Below are 21,228 nucleotides of genomic sequence, written 5' to 3'. Positions count from 1 at the left end.
CAGAGCACATTAAAAAGAGAAGAGAACTCATGTCTAACTGGTCCCTCAAAGCTGCCATTGGCATCTCTCCAGTTTTGCGAGAGGACTTGTTATGTAATTGCACAAGAGCCTGTTTTCTCATCCTTGTCTATTGCTAAAACCAACACGGCTGGCGGTCATCAAAAGCCCGGCCACTAAAGTAGCAAAAGAAGATGAAAGAAAATGTGCAGACTTTACGATATTTGTGAATGTGTACTCGCAAAGTCTTTAATGTTTCCTTTGAGGCACCGAATAATCCTGAAACTACAATGTCTTGTTTTGAATGTGGGTCACACACAAGCACAGTGACATTCACTCAAAACACCGAGCTGACAGTGCGAGCCAAGCATAAAATATGCTGCATATACTGTATTTTACTATGAGCATAAATTCCAAGTCTCATGAAAAAATAAACATTACGACAGACTACAATGTGTACTTATTCACAAAAACAAAGCATATAATTTACAGTCAGATAGTGCAATCCCTCTTTTCATTTTAAAGCAGAAAAAGCAAAAATCCAGGTGTTAAATCTATCTTATGAACATATTTTACAGTTTTTTCTGCATCCTGAATACTGTATATCATCCATTGCTGGCTGTCTATCTTAATATAAGCAGTCAAGCTCATTCATATGTACTGTGGCAGTTACAAAATGTAAATCTACATCCTGACACAGAGTAATTACTGGATACAGTAAGATGCATATAAATGCAAATGAATCATGACAGGGCAGTTCAGGTTACAGCAGAACCAGACAGCAGGCTTTATATAGAAAAATAGAAAGCAACAAAAGAGAACTAAAAATTCTTCTGAGATATGTATGTATATATATCTGATATATCTGATAGAGATAATAAAAACAATAGATAACTAAGCTTGCTGTGTTTTTAGACTCTCTGTCATCCGTTATAATTTATAATAGACTTCTGATAAAACTTTTGTGCACCTTAGGAAAAGAAAAGAAACACCAAAACAAACAAATAAAAGCTTCTAATGAAAGATGGGACAAAAAGGTCAAAGTCACTTAGTGTCAGGGAGTTCATTTTCACAGGAAACTTAGAAAACACACTCGATCAATAAAACAGAAAGTTCAAAATGGGGCTCTTTTATGAGGGGTTCCTTCATCCTTTTGTGGTTCTGCCTGAGTTGAAACGCTGGCTGCAGTCCGAGCTGCAGGGACGTCAGCCAAGATCGCCTGCAGAACCCAGCTCCTGTTTCTTGGCCTCCAGTCACCGATGCATTCAGCCACAAAAACTGTAAAAGCTTTGACGTACATGCAGGCAAATTTTATTTAATTTTTAAACTATGAGTACATGCTACGATCTTTGTATAGAAGCTGCATCGTCCCTGCTTTGAACATTGTCCACATAAAAGATCTATGCATCACGACTCCCTCAAGCTAATTTCACATGCAGAGCGGTAATTAATGTGGAAAGAGATGAGTATGCTTTGAACTTTGTTCTGCAACGTAGGCCTATTCGCTATGGGGTGCACACATTGTATATAGCTCTCATTATTGCACTGTTGCTTATGTAATATCTTAAGAAGGTATTAGAATCTTAATTAGGCAATAACTGTGTAAATTAAAGTGATTATTTACATTTTTCTGATAATTACAAGCCAGTGTGAAGTGATTGCTTCACCTGTTATCTAGGTTGCTATGCTCAGTGTCTCCAGTCAGAATCAGATGCAGCGTGTATCTTTGTAATCAGGTCATGGCGAACAGGGAATACAGAAAATCCTTCAACAGCAAGAATTATAGAAAATAAAAGATGTGGCATTTTTAATTAAAAGTACAGTGACACTACTGTAGACATAAGCATTTAGCTGTGTAAATCAGATTAGACCGAAAAAGATATAGTTCGTCAGCCTGAACCTTAATAAGAAGGTACAGAGCTCACTACAGTGTGTACTTTTTCCTCATGGACATATCTGCTTCCTCTGATGTGAGTTTATACGCTGGTCAAAATGGATTACTTTTTTTTTTAAAATCTGGCTCATATCTTAACAGACTATCAAACGAGGCTAAAATTAATTAAAATTTCAGCCTCTTTTATGCTCTGATTAATGTAATTATAATAAACCTAATTTTTGCATTACATGCTAATTTGGGGGTTGTCTCACACACACTTCCAGGAGTATATTTATCACAGAATGAATGGTGTTATTACAAATATGCGTGAACAATTTTGAAAAGTTGATTTTGTTATTGATTTAAATTAAGACCTCTGATCATTGTTGCAGTTACACTGGTTATTATAGTTGGCCTGTTTGATGTAGTAGATCTAAATGAACTGACAAAATCCTTTTGATAATTTGCAAAGATAAAAAAAGAAAAGAAACACTTACAAGCTGATCATCATGTTATCACTGACATTACTGTGACATAACAGATGTACCTCTTTGAAAACTTCCCTGGAGGAGACACTCGAGGTACAACACTGACGAGTTGACAGAGGGACTGTGCCCACAGCAGATAGGATTGAAGTCTGTTCAGGCACACCCCCAGGGCTAATAGGCACTCTGACCCTCAAGGGAAGCCCTGTCCTCGAATAAAACACACAGAATACTCTAGAAAGATTTTGTTCTCAGACTGATTTTTGAAGTTCATCCAGCACTCTGGGGATATTGAAGAGTGGTGACTTCATGGAGCAGGGAGATATATATTTGATATAATTGAATTGTATACTTTTGGACTATATTGTCATGTTTTAAAATTCAGCTAAAGCTCAATTGGCTATCTGGGAATCATTATACAACAGAAGTGCACGCCCTGGTACAATATCGCTTAAATTTCACATAATTCAGAATTGCATTACCTTTGTAAAGTTGACATGCACAATATTTCCTCTTGGTAATAAAAACATTTTCAAATGAAAACTGCCCTCCAGCACACTCCCTCACCCCTCACTCTTAACCCCAACCACTAACATGCAGATTAGAAAACCTGTGATCACTGAACCAAATGTAATGTACAATTATGAAATGACCTGTGAACACTATGTATACTATAGTGACAAAAAGTACTGGGCCACTACACATTACAACTACAGGGCATGCTCTGCCATGAAGCCTCCAGCACACAGTTTCTGTGCTGTTAATGCCGGAGGAGGTTTGGAACTCGTTGTTGAGTCAGTAGACCATTGCTGCCTTTCATATACAGTGCATCCAGCGCTCAGTGACCCCCACTCTTTACACGGTGAGTTTAATTATTTGTAGGGTCTTTACCTCATAGTATAAAGTGCCTGGAGGGGACTGTTGCTGTGATGTTATATAAATGGAACTGAATTGTACTGAACTGAGTTGGTGTCTTTCCTAAATATTGCCAAATCTTAATCATATTGCTTCCAATTCCTTTTGGAAGGGAAGAAATTTCAGCGGCATCCTATTACAGTATCACGCTCAAATTTTGTAAAGCGCTTTACACAACATGTCTCATTCACCCATTCATACACAGATTCAGACAAGCACTTTTTTTCTATGTTTCTATCTAATATTTACGCTCTCTTCAGAAAGTTTTGTCCACATAAGGTAGGTTTTTCACTTTTGGGCTTATAGGCTGTGTCTTTCTATATTAAGGCTACACGTGGAAAAAGAAGTGGAGAAGGAATTGAAAGATCTGCAAGTTTCACCAGTAATCAAGAGGTATGGAATGAGTCATACCTCTAATCCCAGAGACAATGACTGCCTCCTAAATTAAAGCAATGGACAATGCTCCTCTTGCTCAATGAATGGACAATTGGTGAACTGACATTGTATAAAGTTTGCCTTTGTGGACAAAATCCAAAAAATAATTAAATAATAAAGCCAGTTGAATATTGGGTATACTCGTTGTTCAGATAAGATCTGGATCAATTTGTTCTGCTTAAATAGAGTCTGGAGTTGCTGACATGAACCTAGCCAGGACAGTGAAGCAGACAGAGGAGGGAGTGGGATGATTATGAACTGCAAAGGAACAAAAGGCGCTGAGGAGATTATATTTATACTGTAGATGGCATGAAGGCTTGTGGATATACCAAACTACTGAATGACAAGATGAGGCCCCACAAGCTCTGCAGTAGAGGAATAGTCCAACATAATAACAATCCTAAGCACACTGACGGAGTTTTTAAAGAAGAACAAAAGGAGGTCATAGTTTTATCCAGCAAGTATTACCAAAATAAAATCCCAAAGTGTGGAAGAACATATCTTATCTATGTATTAATATGTGTAGTATTAACAAGTTTTAATAAAGTTGTCAAATTTGATGTATTTTTGGGAGTTTCTTCCCAGTGCTTTCTCCCCCCAGCATACCTGTTTTCTCTCGGTCTAATACAACAAAAAAACTTGAATTATTTAAATCACCATTTTTTTATGCTCATTCTATGTTATCGCCATATCAATGCAGCAGTGAAGTTTAATTTTAAATTGAAAACAAAATTGTAGAAATGTTGTGTTGAAGCTTTAAACTGTCTCGACACTCTCTGCTGTGCTTCTACAACACACAAATGGTCTTTTTGTTCAGTCTGTCAGCTGAAAACATTCTTAAATAGAAAACATCTTAGGGAAAGGCAGAAATCACTTTACTGAAATTGCTACCCACCAAACGCCACTGTTATTATTTATCTGCTGCAAATTACCGAGCAAAAAGATGGCTGATGATAATAATTTGTATTCAACAGTGCGTGCTTGAGTTTTTTGATCAGCATTGCTGAATTTTACCAGCTATAAATGCATTTGGCAGATGTGTGCAAAGACTTGACTGTGGATCTGAATCCACTACTCATGTTGTCTAAGCTCTGGGCTGATAAGTGGATTTCTTATTTAAAGTGTCACTTAACTATAGACTGTAAGAAATAGACAGCAATCTTGAAGTCACCACTGGTATGTCATGGGTGGCATATCAGTCATGTTGAAGTCCTGCTCGAAGCCTTGACTTCAGCATTTTGCCCATTGCACTCTTATTCCTCTTTTTCTTGAAGCTAGATGTCACAACTGAGCGTTAAACTGACTGAAAAACCTGACTGATTGCAATTTACACCAAATTAGGTCTTTTTAAAAAAGTAACATCATATTCTGTTGGTTAAGGCATTGAACTAACAATTGAGGTTACAAATTCATCAGGAAGGTATACTAAGGTTTTAAGTCAAGTGACCAAAAGGTAATTTTTCCATAGTATTTATATTTCTTTTTACAACTACAGTCTCCCCCTGCTGGCCACAGGGAAGAATGCAGTGTTAAAGCACATCTGCATTAGCTGTATTTTTCAGAACAGAATCTGGTCTATTTTTATCTCCAGCCAACTTAGCACAAGTTAAAAGATTGTTTGTTAATGGCTAGTCTAAACATTCAATAAAGTCACTTTTTAAAATGAGAACAATCAAAAGATACCGATTGAAAGTCCAGTTGGTTGAAATTGTTAGTGCTATTTAATTTTTAAAAATCACATATATGATAACAGTTCTTCATTCATATTTAATCGGGTTTTTGAGTCCACATATGAACATGGAGAACAGAACTTAAACTTAAATACAATTTTTGTGACTTTGGTAAATATGTCAGTTATACATTTTTGGAAAGCTAACCCTAGGCACGCCACTAACCATGTCTCAGGGCTGCAATGGTAGAAAAACATGACACACTTTTGAATAAGCAATGCCCAAATATGTGGTAAAATCCCTTGATTGTTCAGTGTCCTACCACACAGGAAAAGATTTTGCAGGGTCAGTTAAGTTGACTGCCCAGCTCCTTCACGTGATCCACGTCGACAGACTGACCTAAACCCAGAGCTTGGGCTCAATCCGGATCTTTTTAAAGTTTGCATATGGAGAAGCACCTTAATGGTGAAGCCCTGCTCACATTATGCAAGCCTACTACAAAGGACAGTCATACAAAACACTCACTGCCCCAGTGAATTGGCTTGTTGAGACACCAACAGAAGCTGTACAGAAACACAGTCTGTTAATGTCACCTGCTGTTGACTAAAGGCTCATTTTAACACCATGTCCTGCAGTCATGCTCTATAGACCCTAACTGTGCATTTTAATCATTGTGCATAACTTTACACAGATTCCAAATGATCTTGCTAAAGAAGTTGGAAAGCATAATTGGCACACAGGCTTTACACATAATCTCCATATTTATTTGAGGAATAACACCTCACAGGTCTGACAATCTGGCACCCAGATCCTTTCTCTCTCTGTGTTCTAGTCTCACAGTGGGTGATCACCAGTCTGAGCTGATTCGGCCTGAAAGGCAGCACTGTTTAATGAGCAATGGAGGGCGTGAGTGAGAAGACAACAGGTGGAGCGTCAGATTGATGCTCTGCAGCTGGGGATGGACCACTTTTCTTGCCAGCTGTCGACCTAGATAATAATCATTAAAAAAGTATGTTTGCAAAAATGTTCATGCTACCAAGGTATTTGTCTGTGATTTCATAGCTGTTGAGAGAAATAACTTATATTCACAAGATGTTGTTCATCTGGCTGTTGTTCAGAGAATTAAGTTCTGAGCATGGCAGTTATCCAGGTAAATATTGATATGTTTCTGATTTGCTGCTGTAAGCAGCAAGGAAGCTGCCAAGAAAGATCTTGCATCCTATCTGAATCATGATCTGTAGTATTTGGTAACAGCACTCTAAAATCTTGGCACAGTACAACACTGACTTCATTGCTCTGGGCACACTGAATATAGAGATTCTTTTTCTTTTTTTTTTTTTTTGGTCCGTTGATGTGGCTTGGTTCAGTTAGCCCACTGTTCTGCCTTTATTTGTTGCTTTGCAATCAACCTACTCTGTAAAGCATAGCAACTGCATTGTTTGATTAGCCATAAAGATAACAACATAAGTGATTAAATGGAATTCTTTACTGTATGAGCCTTAATTAATTTAAAATGTTAGATGTTTTGAGGTCCTTTATGGAAGTCATTGTTTAGAGCACTTACACCAAGGCCTATTCAAGACTTCACTGAGATGACTGTGTAGAAATCAGGCTCTTTGAATAATTTGCATTACATTAAAGCCTTATGATAGTGTCAATGAACAGTAAGTCAAGTATGCGGCGATGCTCTCCAGTATGAGTGTTATGGTACACTGTGGCCTGCTAATGGTGTGAATACTGGCACATTTTTATAAGTAGATGCTAGTATGTTTGCTCCAAGTTTGGAATCAGTTTCTATGGTAACGGTGTCCTATCTTCACTTTCTCTGTGACAATCTGTAGATTTATACAGGATTACAGTTTAAAAATGAACTAACTCTATTCAAGACTGTCAAGAATTACTGTATGATCTAATAGGGAGCCAAGCGATCCGTGACATTGCACAGCTTGTTTGGAACATATCACACTCTTGAATCATGACAGGGCATGCTCAGGTGAGCAAAACTATTTCCAAGCCTGCAGCATGAATGGTATGCACAAGACAAAAGTGCTTAAAGGTGTTTAAGTACAGATAGGTGTAGCTGTATCTGAGGAAATCTGGGATATTGCACACTTTGCATATCAGTAGCTATCAAAGACATTTTTCTTAATTATTTTTCTCATGAACTGACCTTTGATCTCTACATTACAGCCAACAAGGTCACTCACAGATTGCAAAAGCTAGACATATGGTTGATGAAATTATTGATGAGTCAGTGGCCCTTTTATTTAAAACCTGCTCTTCCCAGCTGGTCTTTAAAGCAGCCATCTTATCATTTGGTGCAGTTAATCTTTGTAGATCCTTTGTGATACTGAAAACTAACTGGTCCCTTGGAACTAAAGTTAGGGACTGATGGTTTGTGAATACCTCAGCTTCTCTTAAACAATGTTTTTTTTTTTTTTAGATAGTACTTTGTTAAGTGTCTGTTAAATGTCCTGAAAATAAAAAGAAAGAAGTTCAAGTTTTCTTTTTCTACCACCTTTGAAAAGGCAAGAATACAGAATTTTAATAGAAAAACAGATGCTGGGATTGTTTTGAGATAAAAAGCCTTCTGTTACAACAGCTGCACACTGAGTCAAGAGCCTGTTATGGCAGGAAGTGGAAATTGTCACTTGCAATCACTTTGTGAAATTATTCTTCATTATGAATGAGAATTAAATTTGGAAGCCACAGTGTATCTCTCATAGTATATCTGCAGGAAAACACTCGAGAGGTGAATGTTCAGATCCTTTACTTAAGTAAATTAGCAGCACCCAGCTAAATGAGAACTACTGATACATTAATTTTTAATGACGCTTTTATGGCATCTAGTAGCTCAATAAGGTAGAGCTACATACGGGTGTATTTAAATTCACTGTAAATTGTCCATGCAAAATAAAGTAACCACAATTGTTACGTAAATGCAGTGGTGTTGAAAATCGTAACTTTAAGAAAACATAAAGAACATTAATGTTTTTATATATATGTGTATTTCATAGTTGTTTATCTGATGATTCGCTTCGATTAAGCAAATGCAATACCTTAAAGCGACTGCACTGTTAGTTAGACCCCCTCCAATTAAATCTCCATTCTAGGGGTTCTTCATTTAATTACCTGATTCCCTAATTTTATTTATCTAATCATAATTATTATTCATCTTTGCTCTTACATGTGGTTGCTCTGTTTCTTCCATCAGTGTGTACAAGTGCCTGTTTCACTGCTTGCTTGGCTGAGCAGAGGAAACTACACTGAAGTGACCATAATATTACTTGAGTTAACTCAGTATTTCTATTACTGCAAGTGCAATAAAAGCTTATTTGTTCTAAAATGAAAGAAGAAAACAAATGTCTTTTAGATTTGTCTTGTAGAGAGAGGCTGACAAGGAAAAGATACATTTTTCTCTAAAGTGTATATAATATCAGTTTGAGGTCCATCTGCCCTACGCTCTTAAACGACAGAGAATTGTGCTTGTTAGTTTGCAGTAAACCTTTAAGGAATGCCGGTTGCGATAGGTGACTCAAATGATGTGCTTCCTGTTTTGTTTATATTAACATTTCACCTTCAGGTGACCTTTTAAGGGAAGTGGTAAGAATAGTTATCCAAATAACTAGAAATAATTTTAGCAGGTCAGAAGTTCAGTCACAGTCCTTGAATTCCTATAACACTGTTTGATCGTGACCAAGATAACCTTGTTATCTGGGCCAGCTGGATGTTTGTGGGGGTTGCCCATCACTCATCAAGCACTCACAAGAATTGCAATATGTCCCCAGCATGGCTTTTACTGGGTTGGCTCAATGGGAAGCAATTGACTTGCTCAAATCATCCATCAGACATTTCTACTACAGCCAGTGTGTTTGGCTGTAGTGCTGGAGAAAGAATAAGGAATGACCTTCACACAACATCAAAGTGTAGATGAGTCTGATCACCTGATTGCTCCTTGTCTTCTAGGCTTCACTTCAGATAATTGTTCACTTACAGAAATGTTTGTTCAGCTGGCCAGGGCCAATTGGGGGTACAGAGGGAAAACAACTTGAGTGGAGACACTATACAACATTATGAGCAGCGCAGGTCCTTCACAGTTTGTTTTTGAAATGTGAAGGACAGTTGGAGCATAATTGCGTGTGTTATTTTTAACTCTGTTCTCGTTTTACATTACTTTTCTGAAGGTTTGAAATAGTTTGCAGAAACTGTAAAGGAGGCACAGTTTTCTCTTTGACCTGCCTACAACTAAAAGGCTCATTTTAGAAGAGTTTTGTTTTTATTTTATTATGATAAAATGAAGCACTTATAAATGACTGTTCCCACCTTAATTTCCTTGCTATCATATTCTGCATGAGGAGGTCCTTACTGTTATGTATTTACATAGAAATGTTCTTAGGAATTAACTGCATTGCTTGGGTTGGAAAAAATATGGTAATTCAATCATCAAAGAATTTAAAAAATGAAAAATATAAACATTATATACCAGTATACGCTGGAATAAACTGGTAACTTAAATGTTTTAATAAAAAGTGTTGAAATAAAAAAAATAAAAAAAACATACTTATAAGCCAGGCCCGCACATTTAAATGCTGTCCACAATAAAAAAAAAGTAAATAAAAAAGAGACAACACATTTAGCGTTTCATGCTCGTAGAAGCCATTGAACAGGTTAATTACCTCAAGTGCATCATTAGTGTACTACTTAAGCTGTTTACAAGCTCAGACCAGAGTTGCTTAACATTCATCGAGAGGAGGGCCATGTTTTGATTATCATGATGTGACTTTTGGCACCCATTAAACTTTTAAGAATTCCCTCACTTTTTGATAAACAGCATTTGCTTTCATGTTAGCATGTGGGAGTGGCTTTATTCACTGAGCATCTGTCGTCTTTAAAGGCGTGTTGGTTTAAATTTCATAATTGATAGGAAACTGCAAACTGCCTAATCATGCTGCATTACCAATCACTGATCTAATCAGAGGCGTCTTTGAGCACTATTTGCAACTGCACAGAAATCGAACTTAATTATCTAAACAGAAGTTGTATGGCTTGAAGCAGATCACAGGAAATCAAGTCTGCAGTATAAATGGCTTCAATTGACTGACTGCACACAACCTTAAATATATTTTCTTATTTGGTGGTCTTAGAAAGTCTTAGATTTTACAGAGCAGCTCCTTGCTTTTTATATTTCCCCAAGGAAGCAATTAATGTGACTGGTGTCCTGACTTCCCAGTGACAGAGATTATGTTTGTGTGCTTTGTACATATATGCCTCTTTCTATGTAATGGAGTAGCGTACAAGGACCTTTTTTGGTCTGTCATTAAAATAATGGCCAGTGAATGGAGTATCGGTCATTTTAATGATTCTTAAGATGTTTTTAAACTCTAATTCATCTTGTACTTTGCAACAGCATTTCAACTGAAGGTGTTCAGCTTCCATAAAGGAAAATATGTCATTATGTCACCATTGTTAATTCACACCTGGTGGTACATTTACACCCAGTCTGATGAACTTTGGTATTTTATTCATATTAGCTTGCTTTGACTGAGCAGGTAAGAGCAGCACATGTTTAAACAAGTGCATCTGCAGCTGGTTTGTACAAATAACAGCGCTATGATTCATCCTTTCCATCATTAAGCTGCAATATATCATCCTTGTCTTGTTTTTGATATGCACTAAACTGTCTAGCTGTCAGATTCACCTATTTATTTATCAACTCTTTGCCAGACTATATTAAAAAAACAAAAGCCTTTTTGCAAAGTAACAAGATCATATTTTGTTTTCAATCTTTCCTGGCATTAGGACAAATTGAATTATCAAGAAATGGAGAAACAAAGCTACCTTTACCACTCTTTTTTAAAATAAATATAGCTAAGCAAATCTATAAAGTATATATTATTGTGCTGTCATGTGCCTTTTGTCTAAAAGTAAGAAAAACATACTGTTTCATTAATAAAGTTATTTTTATGCCATGTATAATCTCTTTGTTTGTGCTGTGTTGCACACAATGCACAGAGGAAATATGTAGCATACCTCACTGAGATACAGCAGCCAATCATATATATAGATACCTCTATGTCTGTGTACAATGTGTCTACAAATTCTACTTTAGTGGAACATTTCTCAACCTGTCTCCCTGCACTTTATCTACAACGTAAAAGGTCACAAGGTGTTAGAAAAAGCATTAATTGACAGTGATCAGTCCTCTGAAATACGAAATCCTGCAATTTAGAAATGAAACAGACATGCCGCTTTTAATGGGCTCTCATGTGCAGGATATTCAAGCAGTGGAGTTGCCTGCAGATATGCGTTGTTTTGCATTCTAGGATCTAATTCTTTTGCATAGAAGACAGAAAGTGAACAGCAATGTTCAATTTGCCTCACTCTGCCATTTCAGGATCCTTGTTTACTAAAGGTTTTGTCTATCATAAGGCAGCCAGCAGGTGGTTGAGGAAACTACACAGAAATGTTTCTGGCATTCTCTGATGGATTAATTTTAGTGCACGCCTAAATTAATTATAACTCATTCACACCCTCAAGTGAATCCCTACATCTTTGGGTTGATCCCCACAATCTATCAGTGGTACAGTAACTGATTCCTACTTGCTTGTATGCAGCTGTCTTTTCATTTACATATCCGTAGCGCCGTGGGCTGATCAGTTTTTCAGGGAATATGTAAAAATCCCCATAAATGGCAGTCATCTCATTTCCTGCTAAACTGTAATCAGCATATAAGAAAATAAAAGGTTGAAGAGATAGGAGAGATAATGGTTAAACCTGCCATATTTTTTTTCCCTTGAAACATGCCTGGAATCCAAAGGGCCATTGCTGCCACTTTCAGTAGCGTCCCCTGAGTAAACTCAAATACATTCTTTCCGGAGATGAGACTGGGCCACGGCTCTGTGAATGTGCAGTTAATGACTCATGAGGTGCTTTGATTCAAGGTGAAGTTTGCTAATGGTTTTGTCTTCTAGAAGATACTGTCTCCACAAAGGTGCACCCTTATTTTGCATTGGCTAAATAAAAGGTGCCCAAGGGCAGCTGCATTTGAAGGTACAGCAGTTTTTTTTTGTTTGTTTGTTTGCTTGTTCAGGGGTTGTTTTTTTCTGTATTTTCAACCTTATCTGCTTGTTACAGCCTTCGTTAGACATTGAGAAATCCTCAACCAATTGCCAACCTTTCCCAATGTCTGTTGTCCTAAGGCATAGCTCTGACAGTGTCATTTATGGTCTTGTCCTTCACCGTCAACAACCTTTCAAAAGTTTTGCCACTGGAAAAAATATCTATCTATCTATCTATCTATCTATCTATCTATCTATCATATAAATGGCTAATAACACTGAAAAATAATTCTGTAATATAACAGTATCAGAGGTAAAAAAGCAGAAATTGTTTTTTAGATCCAGTATGACTGTACTGTGCATGTGGGGTTTTACCTGTTCATTACTTTGAACACAGTTTTTGTCTTCCTTTCGTTTGTCTTCCCTCTGTGACTAATTTCATGATCCTGCCATTCTTCACCACAGAGGAAAACAAGCCCACCTGAGTGTCACATGGGATACTGCAGATTGAGGTGGTACAACAGCTCTTGTAAAAATGGCAAACACTATTCACAGCACAGGAAGTTTCAGTTTGAGCCTAACGGTTGTGGAGAGCCGTGGAACTGAAATGTGCCATGCTGTTGAACCATATGTTTCACAGCTTTGTCTACAAACCCTGCCTGGCCCCTTTGATTACACTTTACACATTGTTAACCATACAACCAGAGCATCGCTGCCTGAACATACAGTTGGCAAAGCCTGGGTAACTTTTTCAGAACATGACGTCAGTGTGAAAAGAAAAAAAAAATGCACAGCACATGAAACGTTTTTCTTTCTCTTTGGAAATTGCACTATTTGGCTTTAAAGCTGAGACATATAGACAGGGGACAGACATATTGCCAGTTTAATACCATAAGTATTAAAGTAATTTCCCTCGGGATGAATAAAGTATTCTGATTCTGATTCTGATTCTGATAAGTAGGATCAGCAATAAAGGAAGGGGGAAAAGAACATTTTATGTCCTTTTAGCCCCTAAATTGCCATAGAAAGTATCAGAACATGCAAGAAGCCATAACTGCCAATGATATACTGTAAAAGTTTCAAATTGCTAAGAATTTTCTGAGATTATAGCAGAAAAAAATGACTTTTTAAAAACGCTTCTTATTGTACAATTGTCTATGACGCTACTACTACTGTATTTACAGAAGGGAACAAATTATAGGAAAGAATACACTGTTTTAGTAGGGTGTTGTGTCACCATGTAAAGCAAAAAGGGCTCCGGTGCACCTTGGCACTGACTCTCTGACTCACTACAACTCTACTAGTGGAAGCAAACACCATTCTTTCAAAAAGCATCCCCTCATTTGGTCTTTTAATAATGTTAATGGGAGCACCGTCTGACGTGTCCATCCAAAATCTTCTGTGGGTGTATAGATGGGAACTAAATTCGTGAATGTGTCGACAATAATACATGATTCATTATTTATACTCATTAAACCACTCAGTAACCCCTTGAACTTTGTGAATAGGGCTATGAAAGAAATGTTTCATCTTACCATGCCAGCAGCATGCCCCCGACGTTATAATAAAGGCACTGGATCCTTTTACTGCAGAGGTCAAGGGTTCAGAGTTTTCCATAGATTTGTCTCCTATCCCTATGTGTGCATTCAGGGTACAGTGCTTGCTGGTTTCACAGTCTTTCTCAGATGAATGAAATTGTTTTGTATCAGGATAACTTGGTAACCAAGACTTTTGGATGCCTAGTTCATGCTGTCTACAGTACAGAGCTGTGGAAAACTAATGCGCACTGCCATTTCCATTTAGAAAGGTTGGTCACATTTCCAAAACCACTGTCCCCCTAGGATATCTGTCTTTCTCTCAAACAGCAATTTATCGAACAGGGCAGCCTCGTCTTTTCTACTCCTCATCGCCATGAGAAGCTGTAATTCTCTCTCAGTATCCTCAGCACGATCTCTCTCTTTCTCTCTCCTCCAAAAAGAACCAAGCTAAGGCAACTTGCATACAAAATAGCTGACTCAATCATACAGCTGCATAATCAAGATAAGGGAGACGGGGACAGGAAAAGAGAGATATGAAGGCTAATGCGAGAGATAGCTTTAGCAACAGCAGCAAAACTAAGATGTTTTGAAACACTCCTAACTCCTGCCATAAAAAAATCTTCAAGAAGTAAGACACTTGTTCACACTGATGATAAGGGTTAAGCTGGGTCTGATCATCTTAATGAAATTATTGGAATGAGAGCGAGCATTGACAATCAATACATTGCCCGCAGTTTTGGTGGAATTGGACAGATTGTTTAAGCTTAATATCTTAAATGCTTCCCAGGCTCTAAATACCACTAGGACTGTAGCACCTTATTTAACCAGCAGAGGAATGATACAGCATTCCTACACCTACGTGCACAGTGGAAAACCACAGAATCATATCTATAGCTTCTAATTTCTTTGGTCGTTGTGTGACCGCAGGCGTAGTTTATATTAAACCTGGCATTGTTTCTGCATTTTCAAACCACTATTCCGCAGACTACAGATGCTTATTTGTGCAAACCACTTCAGAGCTGGCTGAATTTATTTGAAAATTAGGTCTTTGCTGAATTAAAAAAGAGAGAAATCAATCCCTATGAAGCCTTGGGCAATTCAAATAAATAAACACGTCTAGAATGCAGTATATAGATTGCATTTCCCAGACAGATGGCAGAGACGCAGCAAAATCCTCAGCTAATCTGTGTGAGACTGAACAGGGCTACACTAAGGAACAGACTGTGTAATAACAACATAGTACTGTATGTTCAGGTCATGCAATGCACTAATCATTTAAGATTGGGCTTTTAAGTTGCCTTAACCATGTCATGACCTCCCTTAATAGTGGCTTGTGAATTGTACGTGTACATTACTGAGACTAGATGTCATTTTGTCACTTTTGTGTAGGGTGTGTTGGCCTGGAGATGTAGGAAGCAGAAGAGGTGCAGTCGAGAGCACATGTGTGTATGTGTGTGTGTGTGCGTGCGTGCGTGCGTGCGTGCGTGCGTGCGTGTGTGTGTGTGTGTGTGTGTGTGTGTGTGTGTTTTCTATGCGCACTGTATGTGTTTGCTTAATGTGTTCATTTGACAAAGCAACAGCTAGCCCTCTCTACAGCAGGGTGCAAAGTCAAGTAACAGCAGTATCTTTGTGTAAAATAAAGTGGTTATGTAGAGTCGTGGAGGAACTGTCCGTGGTGCTGAAGCGACATCTCCAGCGGACAGTATTACTGGTGGTTTACAGTTGCAAAGTATCCACTTCACTTTGACTGGAGCTGTAGCAGACTGAATGCTTGCAGAGCAAATGCGCGCGTGGGTTGCGTTTTTTTTTTAGTTAATGAAGAAAATAACTTACAAAAGAGGAGAAGAAGAAGAGGAAGGAAAACAAGGAACTTAATGCAGCTGCCGTAATTCGTAACACGAATCGCAGCCCAGACCAAAAAGTGCCCCCATGTCCCGTTTCAGTGCCCGTCAATGTGCTAAGATCTTAAAGAAGCAAATGCAAAATGCTGCGGCGGTAGCGTGCTGTTTTCCAAGTTAAACGGTGCATTTCGAAAGCTCTGTATTCACTTAGTAATATGAGTTATGTTATCTGCATGGCATGTGCACAACAGCTGAACAAAACTCAAATACTAAAACCACTGCTCCTTAATAGAAAACACAAGTGTCAAGTGCAATGCGAGCTCTGTAAAGTCTGCGAAATTAAAGTGCAAAATCGGGCAACAGTGTAACAGTGTAACAGCTTACCTGCTTAACGATCGCAGAGCAAGAGCCTCTTCCCGATACAAAGCTGTCTGCTTACTGTATCTCACCGCGAACACAAGACATATTCAAAGAGACGGGAGATGTTTCTGGCAGATAGTACAAAAATGAAAATAACAAAAGAAAAATCCAGATTTCTGTTTCGGTTTAAAGACGCGCAAAGCAGCAGCTGCCTGCGCCAAGGGTGAGTCTCAAAGATCCATTTAGCGGAGAGTGATTTAATTCAAGGCTGAGCTCCTCTCATTGCTCGCCTTTATGTATGCTGAAGAGACCCGGAGCCTGGCTTGGCTTTTTTCCCCCTCTCTCTTTTTTCTCTCTCTATTACACCGAGAGCTGACACCAGCGTTTAACCACAATAAAAGGAGCCGTGTAGGTAGGCAGAGTAGGTGTGTTATCAGTTGGGAAACGGCGGAGAATAACTGCGACAGGAGCGCGTGTTGATCCTCCAATCTAGCCGAGGTAAAGTTTAAATCTCATAATAAGATTGCCTGTCACCGCGAGGCTATAAATGGTGGCCGGTTCAACACGGATGCCTGGAGGGTTTTACGGCAACTCCTGCGGCTGAAGTGGAAACTGAAGTGAAGTAAAAACTGAATCGGTTCGACTTAATGAAGACAGTCGGGGGGGAAAGTGTCAGTTACGTCACCTGGGCTTTAGAGCTTGGGCAGTCCTATGAGAAAACTTTTTTCCTCTGAGTATGGGCTGCACCAACGCGCTGGAAATGATTTTGAATTGCTCAATTTCACAGTCTGGTTAGGGGTATGTTTAATTTGGTACTGCTTGAAGGGAGACCATTTTCTTCCTCACATAAAGGTCCACTGCTCCAAACAGCAGGCGTGGGAGTTTAATAATCAAAGGAAGTTATTAGCATGACTATTTAATAATACTTGGTGAATATACTTTTAAAAATTTGCATCCGGGGAATACGGCTATGGGTGAGGCTATTGGGTAGGTATAATACACTCCCCCTGGTAACAACAAATAATATCCACCTTTGCCTGTTGTGTTTTCGGTCTCTATGTCCTCTGAAATTCATGGGATTACAGGCGTGGCCCGTGTCAATAGTCAGGCACACTAATCCAAATGAAAACCATTAAGGAGCTCCCTTAGAGTAGTGAAAAATACCCCACTGAGATTGGTAGAAGGTCTGTGAATTTCAGAGTTTTAATAATAAGAAGGCAGCAGAAGGAGGAGCTAAGAAATCTATTGAAGTACCCCATACTTCAGTGAAGAAGTCAGGCCTCAGCTCCTGTGATAGTAAATCAATACATATCATTGATAGATTATTGAATATAAAAACCTTCACAACACAATCCAAACCATATGGATATGTGTCCACACAATATGATACAGGATGGCATTCACAAGAAATAACTGCAGAAAGAGCTGAAAGCGTAACATTTTCCTGCTTAGAAAAGCTACGGAAAAACATCATCTGTACATCAAGGGTTAAACCCAGATTGTCTCTCCCTGTGTAAATGCAGTCCCAGATTTAATTTATGGAGAGTGCAGCCTGATGTCCTCTGTAATGACGTAGTCTGGGGGATGACCCGAGCAAGTCGGGAAGTGGCAGCCAGGATGCAGATGCTCTTCTCTGAGAAGGAGCAAGTGGTTGTGTTAGGACTTGGCACAGACGCTGCAATTCCTTGTCTCATTGCAGCAGTCACGTTGGAGCTGTGAAATGTGGAGATGGACAGCCTGGCCCAGGAAGTCAGAGCACTGCAGCTGCAGCTCTGAGAATGACAGACACACTGTATCATGCTCCCTAATATCTTCACAACCCTGAGGAGCGCTTGATATGTGACCCCATATAGACGCTGTAGCCTTTGAGCCTGTGCTGCCACTGCGCACCACGCTAAATTGAAAAATAAAGGTTTAAAGATATCAGGAACAGCAGCTGGCAGAATAAAGAAGAGCAGGATGAAGCCAAAAGTCTTATTCTTCTTTTGAGGAGGTAAAGTGAACGCTGCCAAATGCTAATGTTTCTGCTTCAATTCTGAAGCCTTACGTGCAAAGAAATTCTTAGGGTACATCAGAAATGCCTCAGTCAGTGGTTTTTATATGAAGTCTTTATGTTTTCTCTTTGTTGTGTTTATTTCAGCGACAACATGAAGACTCAAGTGCAGCAAATAGTGTGGGCTTGATGGGATGTCATAACCTTCCCAGTTGAATTTACCTAGAGGGCATGAATGCTTTCATGTCAACCTTGTATAAGCTTTGATTCCCAGTGGACGAATCTGTCTTTGTTCATCACACATTAATCATTTACAATGGATTGTAAGTATGTATTAGGTAGTCTGTTTCTCATTTCAAAGCCAAATGGCAACATGTCAGACCAGCATTGAATTTATTGACATAAAGGCTGCCAGAGTTTGAGTGTCTCCCTTTCTTATATGTTTCAGTAGAAATGCATACTGCGTGCAACAGACTTTAGATATAATCAAAACTGGCAATAGGTTTATTGAAAATATTGAGCTCTTTTTGTTGTAATACTTATGACTTGACTGCATTTTCAGGTTCACAGGTTTTTAGGCTGATAATGCACATTACTGTATATTCAGGTTGACTGGTTTTTCAAAACAAGGAAGCACAACAATGAATTATGCTCTGTATAACAGTCTATATATCCTACATTTTATTACATTATTTTACTACTGGCACTTATTCTGCTTCTGTTCTATCACTGTCCAGTTAATTAAACTGAATATTGCAATACACATTCTTTGATCAAATCATTGGGTATGCCTGTTATGCTACTTGTTAATTGGAATATCTAATCGGCCCAAACAACAGCAGCACCTCAAGTCATCCAGGCATGTAAACACAGTCGAGACGACATGCTTAAGTTCAAACTGAACATCATAATGGAGGAGGTAGGTGATTTCAGTGAATTTGAATGCTGCATGATTGTGACGTTGTTGACGCGAGTACTTGAAAATGCTGATTTCCTCGGACTTTCCTGTAAATCTCTAGGGTTTACAAAGAATAATTCAAAAAAACAGAAAATACCAAGTGAGAGGCAGGTCTCTGGGTGAAAATGCCTTGTTGGCATCAGAGGAGAATGGCCAGACTGCTTTGAGCTGCTAGAACACATCAGTAATTTATATAACCACTTGTTACAACCAAGGTATGCAGAAAAGCATGTTTAAACACACAACACGTCAAATTTTGAGGCAGATGGGCAACAGCAGCAGAAGAGCATATGGAGTGCCTCTTCTGGCAGTTCCGAAGAGGAAACAGAGGCTACAGTTTACCAAAACTGGAAAAAATGTTGCCTGGTGTGAAGAGTCTCAATTTCTGATGTGACAGGTGGCAGGGTCAGAATTTGAACGATATGAAAGTATGCATCCACCCAGGCTAGTGGTCATGGTGGTGTGGGAAATAAATGACATTACATGATTACATATAATTATATCTATGGCACAAAAAATGTACAAATAAGGTAGTTCTGAAGGGAAAAGGGTCCTTCTAGCTATTTCTAAGGTGTACCTAATCAAGTGGCTAGTGAGTGTATGCACCAACAAGTACATTTTTGACTTCAGCATATACAGTTTTCAATTTTAATATGTAAAATCTAAAGTATTTAAAAAGCAATGATATTCATATGAAATAATAGTATTTAATAATATGCAACAATGTAAACCTACTACTGGATCTTTCAAAAATACAACTGCCCCTGAAATTTTAACATTTGAGGAAATACAGTGATATCATTCTTGTTACTGTTTTCAACTCTACTGTGCTTGAGATGAAACATTTGTTAAAGTTAAAAAGCATAATTTATATTAAATTAAATCAATGGCACTTTCACTATCAGGCAGTTGGACTTGTTTTGCATTTGACTGGACAGGAAATGATTTGTTTATCTAAAAACAAAATGCTGAAAATGAAAAGATTATATTGTCAGTAAATGAAGTCCAGGCAGTGAGAGTGGAGAAAAAAAAGGTGAACTGTATTATTCAAATCCTTCATTTACTGGCTAAGCCAATTTGGTGCTGAGGCAAGTGACAGGGCTGGTAATAATTCAGAGGAAGAGACGGTGACTGCTGGTTGATATAATGGAATATCTGCTGTCAGTGAAGTGCGGGAGATCTATCTTACTGGCTAAGCAGTGGGTATGACATCTACAGCTACTTCACCAATGATAAGGTTATATGGGAGGTATAGGAAGGTGCACTCAGAGATGTTTGCTCCCTTTTAAAAGCTCTACTTGCATAACCTTTACTGTCCACCAAGCAACATGCAAACAGATGGAGTGCTGAATCTTTGATAGGCATCGAAACGAAGTGGATGAATGTGGCACGGCATTAATATGTCTGTTCTCTGTTATCACCACGGTTTACGGCCAAAAATACAGAAAGAAAAGACAAAGAGAGAAAATGATCAAACATTACAAATAAAGTGTCTGAAGTAAGTTAGCTGATCATGGTCAAATACCTAACATTGACCTTTAAGACTGAAGAAATCACTTGAATTCCAGATTCAAGATGGAGTTGAGAACATGCCTCTCCAGGTATCCTCTCATAGTCCAAAGACATGCATGCTAAGTTAATAGGCGATTCTAAATTGCACACAGGTGAGAATGGTTGTCTCTCTGTGTTAGCCCTGTGATAGAATGTATTCCACCTCTCATGCCCTGTGATAGCAGGGAATAACAACCCCCAAACACACACACACACAAACACACACACAAGCAGACACACACGCACACCCCACTCGACCCTGACCCTGAGTTAAGGTCTAGTTGATGCCTTCTCATGTCCTGTTATGTCTGACCAGCGGTCTGAATGAATTTGTCTTCTTTAATGTCATAACACCATAAATAAACTTGCCTGGAGTTTTAGCTTTAAAAATTTTAGTTTTTTCCATTGATACTATTTTACAATGATGTCAAAGTGTCACAGAATATTAAAGTAGTGGCTGCCACAATCGTGTGGGGGCAAATTAAATTGCAAGGCTAGGTCAAATCAGACTAGGAAGAGGGGATAGGAATGTATCCCAAAGAACTGCAAAA

The 21,228-nt window shown here is 38.5% G+C and overlaps 1 protein-coding gene across 1 annotated transcript in view; it reads right to left on the bottom strand.

The window, feature by feature from the left end:
• The window catches only part of elfn1a (extracellular leucine-rich repeat and fibronectin type III domain containing 1a), an 80,723-nt gene extending 63,991 nt beyond the window's left edge, over positions 1-16,732 (bottom strand). The window contains exon 1 of the mRNA XM_086289700.1: positions 16,200-16,732. The gene's annotated coding sequence lies outside the window, so the exon portion shown is untranslated. The remainder of the gene's footprint in view (positions 1-16,199) is intronic.
• Between the last annotated feature and the right edge of the window lie 4,496 nt (positions 16,733-21,228).

This window comes from Aulonocara sp. 'chitande type north' Nkhata Bay, linkage group LG4, assembly GCF_057382095.1.
Source record: "Aulonocara sp. 'chitande type north' Nkhata Bay isolate Kocher_YH1m ecotype deep benthic linkage group LG4, A_spYH_male_GT1.1, whole genome shotgun sequence".
Classification (NCBI taxonomy): Eukaryota; Metazoa; Chordata; class Actinopteri; order Cichliformes; family Cichlidae; genus Aulonocara; species Aulonocara sp. 'chitande type north' Nkhata Bay.
This window is presented reverse-complemented; position numbering and strand designations above follow the sequence as displayed.